Source organism: Cherax quadricarinatus, unplaced genomic scaffold, assembly GCF_038502225.1.
Source record: "Cherax quadricarinatus isolate ZL_2023a unplaced genomic scaffold, ASM3850222v1 Contig1324, whole genome shotgun sequence".
Taxonomy (NCBI): Eukaryota; Metazoa; Arthropoda; class Malacostraca; order Decapoda; family Parastacidae; genus Cherax; species Cherax quadricarinatus.
The window spans coordinates 79,691-88,121 of record NW_027196350.1 but is presented as its reverse complement, the minus strand read 5'-3'; positions in this window follow the sequence as shown (position 1 = coordinate 88,121).

The window sequence follows — 8,431 nt, the reverse complement described above, 5'->3', positions numbered from 1 at the left end:
GCAGGAAGGACATAAGTGTCTACTTTGAGGATTGGGAGATCCTGGAGTTCCAGCTGTTCAAAAATGTCATTGCCACATGACTGGAAATTCTGTTGGACTATGGTATGGGGCAGAATGACAGTACCACTACAAGAATTGAGAGAAAGATGTTTTTCAATAGTGATAGTAGTAGTATCGATATTCGAAAGGAGAGAAAGATCATGAGCTTGGGTAGCATTCTGGACAGTGACGATGCGCGTACCGCTTTTGAGAGCGTGAAATGAAATATCTCTGCCAACATGATGCAGGAGCGCTTTGGCAATACTATGGTCAGAAAGGTAGGCAGAAGAAGTTGGTCTTAAAGTAAAGAATTTAGTCCATTGTGTGGTCCGAAACTGAGCGTGGAGAGGGAGTGCTTGACGTGTCGGTCGTTTCCGAGTAGAATGGGAAGGTAACGACGGAGCATCATCAGGAGATTGACGTTGGCGTTTAGGAGTAGGACCGGAGTTGGTCCGGCATGAAATGGGTGGGCGATTCGAAAATTGCCGTACCGTAGAGGGAGAAGCCGGAAGCATAGTCAAAGGAGAGCGGAGTTCAGACAAATCGAAGGAGTCAGTCGAAGCCCCGGTACCTGAAGCGGGTGAGGAAACAGCACCAGCAAGAGGTACAGGGGCATCAGGAGTGTCCGAAGAGTGGTCTAAACACAAGGCAGGGTCAGAATGGGGTGCGGTATCAAGAAGGGGCCCGGGGGTAGTGGTTTCATGGACTAGGGCTGCCATGGTTAGGTTACTCCTTTGCTTTTTGTTTTTAAGAAAAAAAAAGAAAGAAGAAAATAAAAATAAAAAAAAGAATAAAAAAAGGGGGGAGCGGGGAGGAATAGTTCCCAGGAGGAATGAAAGGGCCGGAAATCTCCCTCCGCGCCCAAGAGGACTCGACACCGCTAGTAGCGCAGATGCAGCATGGAACCCGTGCCATACCCTACCCTTCATGCCAGTAAACCAGCAATCCGGGATAGCAACCTCACATCTGCCGAGCTACCTCGGTGGACAAAAGAGAGGGCGGCCGGATATCCGCCACAAAGCATACCTCCTTCAGCCACCACCCCCGGAATCCGAAAGGTGGCTTCCAGAGATACACCCGTCGCCCAAAAGACACCCAAAGCTACTCCGGGATACCGGAGAGGGATCGGGACATCCCTAGGCAATCCAGATTCCACGGCAAACTACGCCACCGCCAAGAAACCTCAACGGAATGGGATGGACCCCGGTGTCCTTTCCCCTACCTAGGAACTAGCGCGCCTGTGGGAGAAATCACGAAGGCTAAAAAGAGGAAGGGCAAAAGGGAGGGGTGAGGAGGAGGAGGAGGAATGGAAAAAGGGGAGGATGGGGAGGATGGGATAGGGGAGGGGAGAATGGGGGGTAATTAGGTTCGGTCTGAGGAAGAAGACCGACAGGGCTAATTCCTCAGACCAAGAGCCTCTTCACCACGCCAAGGAGCCCCCCTTGAAGAGGTCACCGGAATAAAGCAGCTCCCATGAGTGGAGGTTTCAATATAGGCATCACCGTATCATAAATTAACCCACACTGTACCACCATTTGTAATTATGTAAGCTTTATAAGATAAATTTAAAACTACAATTATTATACTCAGATATCCATTACCCAAATAATAATCTGTTATTGTCTTCCTAATCTTAAGTTAATGTTAAGTTTGCCCGCAATGCAGTGTATACAAACAGACTTTTGGCATTTACACCCAACTATTATATTCTATTGTACAACTATGTATCATGTCAAAATAAAAATTGTTATTATCCCAATTACGAAGGTTGGAAGGAAATATAACAGTTAACCATAAACTAATGATAGAAAACAAGGATATAACCATCGTTTTCTGTTAAAATTTGGGAAGGGTAGACCAAATTAGATGTTACCGAGACGCTACCATGAACTTTTTTATATATAAAATATATATGTACATATATGTATATATTCCAGTCATAGCTGACATCAATGACATACTACTATATAGAGTCACTTGTTATGCAGAGTATTTCGGGCAAATTAGGTCAATTCTGTCCCAGGATGCGACCCACACCAGTCGACTAACACCCAGGTACCCATTATTATTGATTTATTTATTTATTTATTTTCAATTTGTGCACACATACAGAGGTACAAAAAAAATACAGGTAAGAGCAGTATGCCAAAGCCACTTATACTATGCATAGCATTACGGGCTGGCTTAAAATTAACTTAAGATTAACTAAGCAATGATGAAATCAGTGATAAAACATTAATGTAAACAGATTACTATAAAGCACAAGTGAGTATTACAAAGACAGGTCATATTGTTGCATTCAGTTAGGTAGTGATTCTGTTAGGTAGTGTATTTAAAAAATAATAAAGTTAGATTCGGTTTTAGGTTTAACATTTATATGATATAATTGTGAGAAACATTTAAGATATACAATTTACAAGGTTCAGTTATTCAGTATTTATTTGGTTTTGGGTGAGTAAGTGATCTTTGAGAAGAGACTTGAATTTATAATCAGGTAGTGTTTCTTTTATATTTACAGGTAATGAATTCCAGATTTTAGGGCCTTTTATGTGCATTGAGTTTTTGCATAGTGTGAGATGGACACGAGGAACATCAAAGAGTGATCTGTGCCTTGTGTTATGGTCATGTGTTCTGTTGAGGTTGGCAAGGAGATGTTTGAGGGGAGGGTTAATATCAGAGTTAAGTGTTCTATGTATGTAATAGGTGCAGTAATAAGTATGGATGTTTTGTATGGTGAGTAGGTTTAGTGTATTGAATATTGGTGGAGTGTGCTGCCTGTAGTGAGAATTTGTTATCATTCTAACTGCAGCCTTTTGTTGAGTAATTAGTGGTCTGAGATGGTTAATTGTTGTTGAGCCCCATGCACAAATTCCATAGGTGAGATAGGGGTAAATAAGAGAGTGATATAGGGCCAGGAGGGCTGACTGTGGAACATAGTACCGTATCTTCGATAGTATGCCTACAGTCTTGGAAATTTTCTTAGAGATGTGTTGTATATGTGTATGAAATTTGAGTCTATTATCAAGGTGGATTCCTAAGAATTTTCCCTCTGTTAGTTTTGTGATAGGTGATCCGTTTATCATTATGTTAAGAGGGACATCTGTAGCTCTGTTACCAAACTGAATGAAGTAGGTTTTGTCAATGTTTAGTGTAAGTTTGTTAGTCCTCATCCAGGTAGATATTTTCTGTAATTCGGTATTTACAGTATTGGCTAGCGTGACTGGGCTCGGGTGAGAGAATACGTATGTAGTGTCATCTGCAAATAGTGTGGGTTTGAGTAATTGCGAAGCATTTGGAAGGTCATTTATGTATAGGAGAAAGAGAAGAGGGCCAAGGACACTTCCCTGTGGGACACCAACTGTAATTGGTTGCGCAGAAGAGTTTGCCCCATTTGCGTACACATATTGGCTTCTGTTGCTGAGGTATGACTTGAGGTAGTTGAGGGAGTGCCCTCTTATACCATAGTGTGACAATTTTACGTGGAGCAAGTCATGGTCAACTGTATCAAAAGCTTTACGTAAGTCAATGAAGATCCCCAGTGGGACTTCTTTTATCTCTATTGCAGTGTATATATGTTCTAGCATGTGTATAATAGCATCATTAGTATTTTTATTAGGCCTGAATCCAAATTGGCAGGGGTTGAGTATGTTTTGGGAGATAAGGTAGGAGTAGATTCGTTTATGAATTAATTTTTCAAAGATTTTTGAGAGAGGGTGTAAGTTGGATATTGGCCTATAGTTATTCAACTCTGTTTGGTCTCCTCCTTTGTGGATCGGGGTGACCCTTGCTATTTTGAGTACTGTAGGGAAGGTGGAGGATTCAATGGATTTGTTAAAGAGTGTTGCAATGATTGGTGATAGCACTTGTGACACTTTTTTGTATATAAAGGGTGGTAAGGTATTTAAATCTCCTGCCTTGTTTTTTAGTGCGTTGATAATAAGGGAGACTTCATATGGGTTAGTCGGAGCTAGGAACAGTGTTCGGGTTGTTGCCGGTGAGGTAGTCATTTGGTGGGGTATCTGAGCTTGGGATTTTATTGGCAAGGTTTTGTCCTATAGTGGAGAAGAAATCATTGAGTGTTTGCTGTTTCTGTTGGTGGGAGTTGGGGTTCATCTGATTTTGCTAATTTTATTTCGCTATTTCGTGATATCTTTTTTGTTCCCAGAATTTCTGATAGGGTTTTCCAGGTCTTTTTTATATCACCTCGTAAGTTGGATAATCTGTTCTCATAATACAATTTTTTTGCCCTTCTTATCAGGCTGGTTAGGATGGGTGAACATGGACAACAGGTTTAAGAAAACATGCCCAATGTTTCCTGCCTTGCCGGGAATCGATCCCGGACACTCAGCGCTAAACCTGTTAGGGGCATACAACGCCTGGGATAGGGAAGGGGGGTATACTTGGAGGGTTTCGGGGGTCAACGCCCCCGCGGCTCGGTCTGAGACCAAGACTCGTGATGGATCAGTATCTAACTGACAAAGTGGTACCTAAGCCCTTTACATTAGTGTTATCTTCGCAAGCACTGTTCTTATCTTGGAAATCAGTGAGAATTTTCATTGCTTTTGTACTCCAATTTATCACAATTACTCCAATTTTCTTTAAGTTGTTCACTAGTACTCCCTTTCCCTGATCAACAGCTTCATTTTGACCAACAAAATCCTCAATTGACGACAGCCAATGAAGGCGAGTCTCAAAGGCATTGTCGGGATAGGATTCAAATGTAGTTTCATTGTTTATTATGTTTGTAGATAAATTAGACATGTGCAACTCTTGGGTATCTTTATTGAGGAAACGTTTCGCCACACAGTGGCTTCATCAGTCCATACATAGGAGAAACTTGAACAGGAGGAGAATGAGGTAATCAGTCCCTCAACCTTGAGTCGATGTGTTCAGTCCATCAATCTTGAGTAGAATACGGCAGAAGAGCGGAGAAGCAGCTTATAAACCGTAGACAGGAGAGGTGCAGCAGTCATAGGTGGTGTTACATTTGTTCAATGTGGAAGTAGGTTGTGCCCAAAATTAGGTTGGGCAAGCGAAGAATTCCTAAGTATTAAGATCCCAAGAAGTTGCAGTCTACAAATTATGTTTGTATTCTCATACAGCTCCAAATCCTCACAAATATTTTGATGCAGTTCAACATTGATTTTGACTTTTGGATCTTTTGTTGTCATACCCTGAAAAATGTTGCAAACCACGCATAATCCCTAATATTGCTGCACTTGTGATCAATTATAATCAAGGGGGAAGCTCTAAACCCGGAGGATTATACAGCGCCTGGGGGGGGGATGTGGAAGGCATTCAGACTTAATTCGGGGAACTGGAGCAGATCCAATTCCCTAAATCAAGAGCCCCTCACCAACATCAAGGAACCTTCCTTGAGGGGACTTGTGATCAAGTTTGATCCAAGGAAGATAGCTGAAATTCTTTTGATCAAGAAACCATTATCCGGGGACTTCTTGAGAACTGACGGGTGGACTTTATTGGGTTAAGTTGGGTGGCTAATCTTTTAGGTAAAAAAATCTGAACAAAAGACGAGGATTGAAAATGAAGAATGAAAATGAGGAATGGTGAAAATTAAGGTAAAAAGACTTATGAGAAAAGTGAGAGGGAGAGCGAAAGGTGAACTATAATCACAACCAAGCTCTAAACCAGTAAGGGCCATACAGCATTGCAGGGTAGGGTGTTAATATAACAGGTCGAGTTAGGAAGGGCGATGAGAAGTGATAAAGAAGGTGCATGTAATCAAAGTTGGTGTAAAAGCTGATACTGAAATAAATGCAGAGTGAGTGTCAACGGTGGGACCGTCAGCGAGGAGGGAAGATAAAGTAAGCGTGTTAGATCGTGTTAGAGCGTGTTAGAGCGGTGAAGACGTCAGTTTGAAGGTGAAAATGATTGAAGAATAATGATGACTGCGGCTGCTAGGTCGTGTAAGGCTACTTACCCAGCTGTGTACCAGGGCTGCAATCACCCTTCTCCTAAAAATCCATTTCTTCGAAGATTTGTAGGTTATGTTTATGGGAGCGCTAAACCCACACTGGTCATATCCGAAGGAACAGGAGGTAATTAAGTTCGACCTAATAATGCCAGCTCCAGTTCTTTAAATCGAAGTCCTCACTGGCATCAGGAACCTCCCTCGAGGGCAAACGCTAGGTTGTCATTGTATTAACTCTTATTAAGCAAACACTTTTTTTAATTACCTCTTAGGTGCCTAATCACTGCTAGGCGAACAAGTGCAGCAATATTAGGGATTGTGCGCGATTTGCAACATTTTTCATTGGTCGAGACTGCTACGACCAGGAGTAATATGACGTATTGTACAGGTGCTGGACACAGGTGTTGCTTGTCCTAGCATTTAGGTACTGTATGTCTAGAACTGGCTGTCAGTCACTTTACTAGGTGTCAAGGATATCTCACAGTAGTTACGGTTGATTTATGAAGTGGAAAGCGCCAATCACCGGAATTATCCAGAGCCTAGGAAATAAGAGGCATTTATTTATAAAAAAAAAAGCACAATACCGTGACTGGAACTATACACAAATAACCCGCACATAGAAGAGGGGCTTACGACGACTTTGTAAATGGTCCAAGTCGGACCGAAACGTCGTCGTAAGTTCCTCTCTTCTATGTGCGGGTTATTTGGGCAAGAGGCACTTAAGATTCAATCCAGGTTTAGGATAATTCCTGTTCCATGGGGCCCCAAGACTGTTCAACTGCCTCCCAGCATACACAAGGGGTATTGCCAACAGACCCCTGGCTATCTTCAAGAAGACGATGGACAGGCACCTAAAGCCAGTACCTGACCAACCGGGCTGTAGTTAGTACGTCGGGTTGCATGCAGCCAACAGCAACAGCCTGGTTGATCATGCCCTGATCCACCATGAGGCCTGGTCACAGACAGGGCCGCGAGAGCGTTCACCCCCGGAAACTCTCTCCAGGTATATCTTAATTTTATAGCAAAAAGGGAAGTGGCAAACTCGTAGGGATGATTAACTGAAGACAGGCTGTCACGTTAGAGCCAAAGAGTCCATTAATTAAAAGCTCCACTTTCATGAACCCTCCACTGCAGGGGAGGGGGGTCTTTCATTAAAATAATTATAATCAAAAAGAAGTGCTAAACCTACAAGGGTCATACAGCACCACCGGGCAGGGAAGGATACAGGGTATTGGGTAGAAAGAGGGCTGATTATTAGATCATGGAGTGCAGTGGGGCAGTGGATAGTGCAGGGATAGAAGTAGAAAGAGTGAGGTAGAAAGGGATGCGAGGAGTACTAGAGGCATCAGATTTTGGGCAGTAAATCAGTTGCTGTCAAAAAAGTGACTCTTGGTTAAAAGAGGGTCCATTAGCAAGAAGGGAAGGTAAAGCAAGGACAGTAGAGCGATGACGTTGGTAAATTGTGTGCTCGTTGATAAAGTGGGCAGTACAACAATGTGGCTAACAAACTGGAATCTGACAATTCTCAGTGGAGAAGGGTGCCTCTCCACGAGATACCTGTGAGTAAGAAGAGTGTGGCCGATGCGAAGACGCGAGAGTAGTTTCCCAACTTCGACATTGATAAGAGGACTGCCAGAAACCTATACTGTTTAATAGTATGTAGTTTGTTATGGAGCAGATCAGACCAAAGTTGTTGCCAACAGGTGCACAGGAATTACAGGAAAATAGTCTGAATGGCATTAAAAGCATTAGCCGAGCAAAAAAAATCCTCCCCCCCCCCGCGATTCAGTAAGCTTGTGGCAGATAACCAGGCCTAGGATTTTTTTTAGGCATTGTAGTTTTTACAATTAGATAAATTGCAAGAGGCATCCGTTGCAGGACATCCTCCCTGACACTAACGTGATAAAATCTCTCAACCTACCTTCTCAGTGACATTCTTTACTAGGTAATGGAATTTTTACCTTTAACACTGTATACTTAAAATTCACTTACGGACATTATCCAGCAGCAGGTATCAAAACTATCAAAGAATGGGTAAAACAAGGGGAAGCGGTAAACCTACAGGAGCGATACAGCGCGTGAGGGAATGGAAGGTAATAAAGTTAATAAAAAATCTCTTCCTATGCGTTGCATTAAGGGCCTCTAGTCGAAGAAATGTCATGAAGGATTTAATTAAGGATTCAGTCAAGGAGCACCTTTTAAGAGTATCTACTCGCTGCTTTTCACCAAGTTCTCCTGTCGAACAGTTTCCTAGTGCGCAGCAGCTTCCGTCGAGTCGGGATGGAATTAATTTAACAGTACGCGTGCGCACGACAAATGGCACCAGTTTCCTCTTCCATACTCTGGAGAGTTGCACCTCTCCGAAAAACTCTTAGGTATATCACTGAAGCTGTATATTCTAGTGGTTCATACACCGCCTGGACACTGTCCAGGCGTAGCTGCTCCACTAAGGAGACTCGC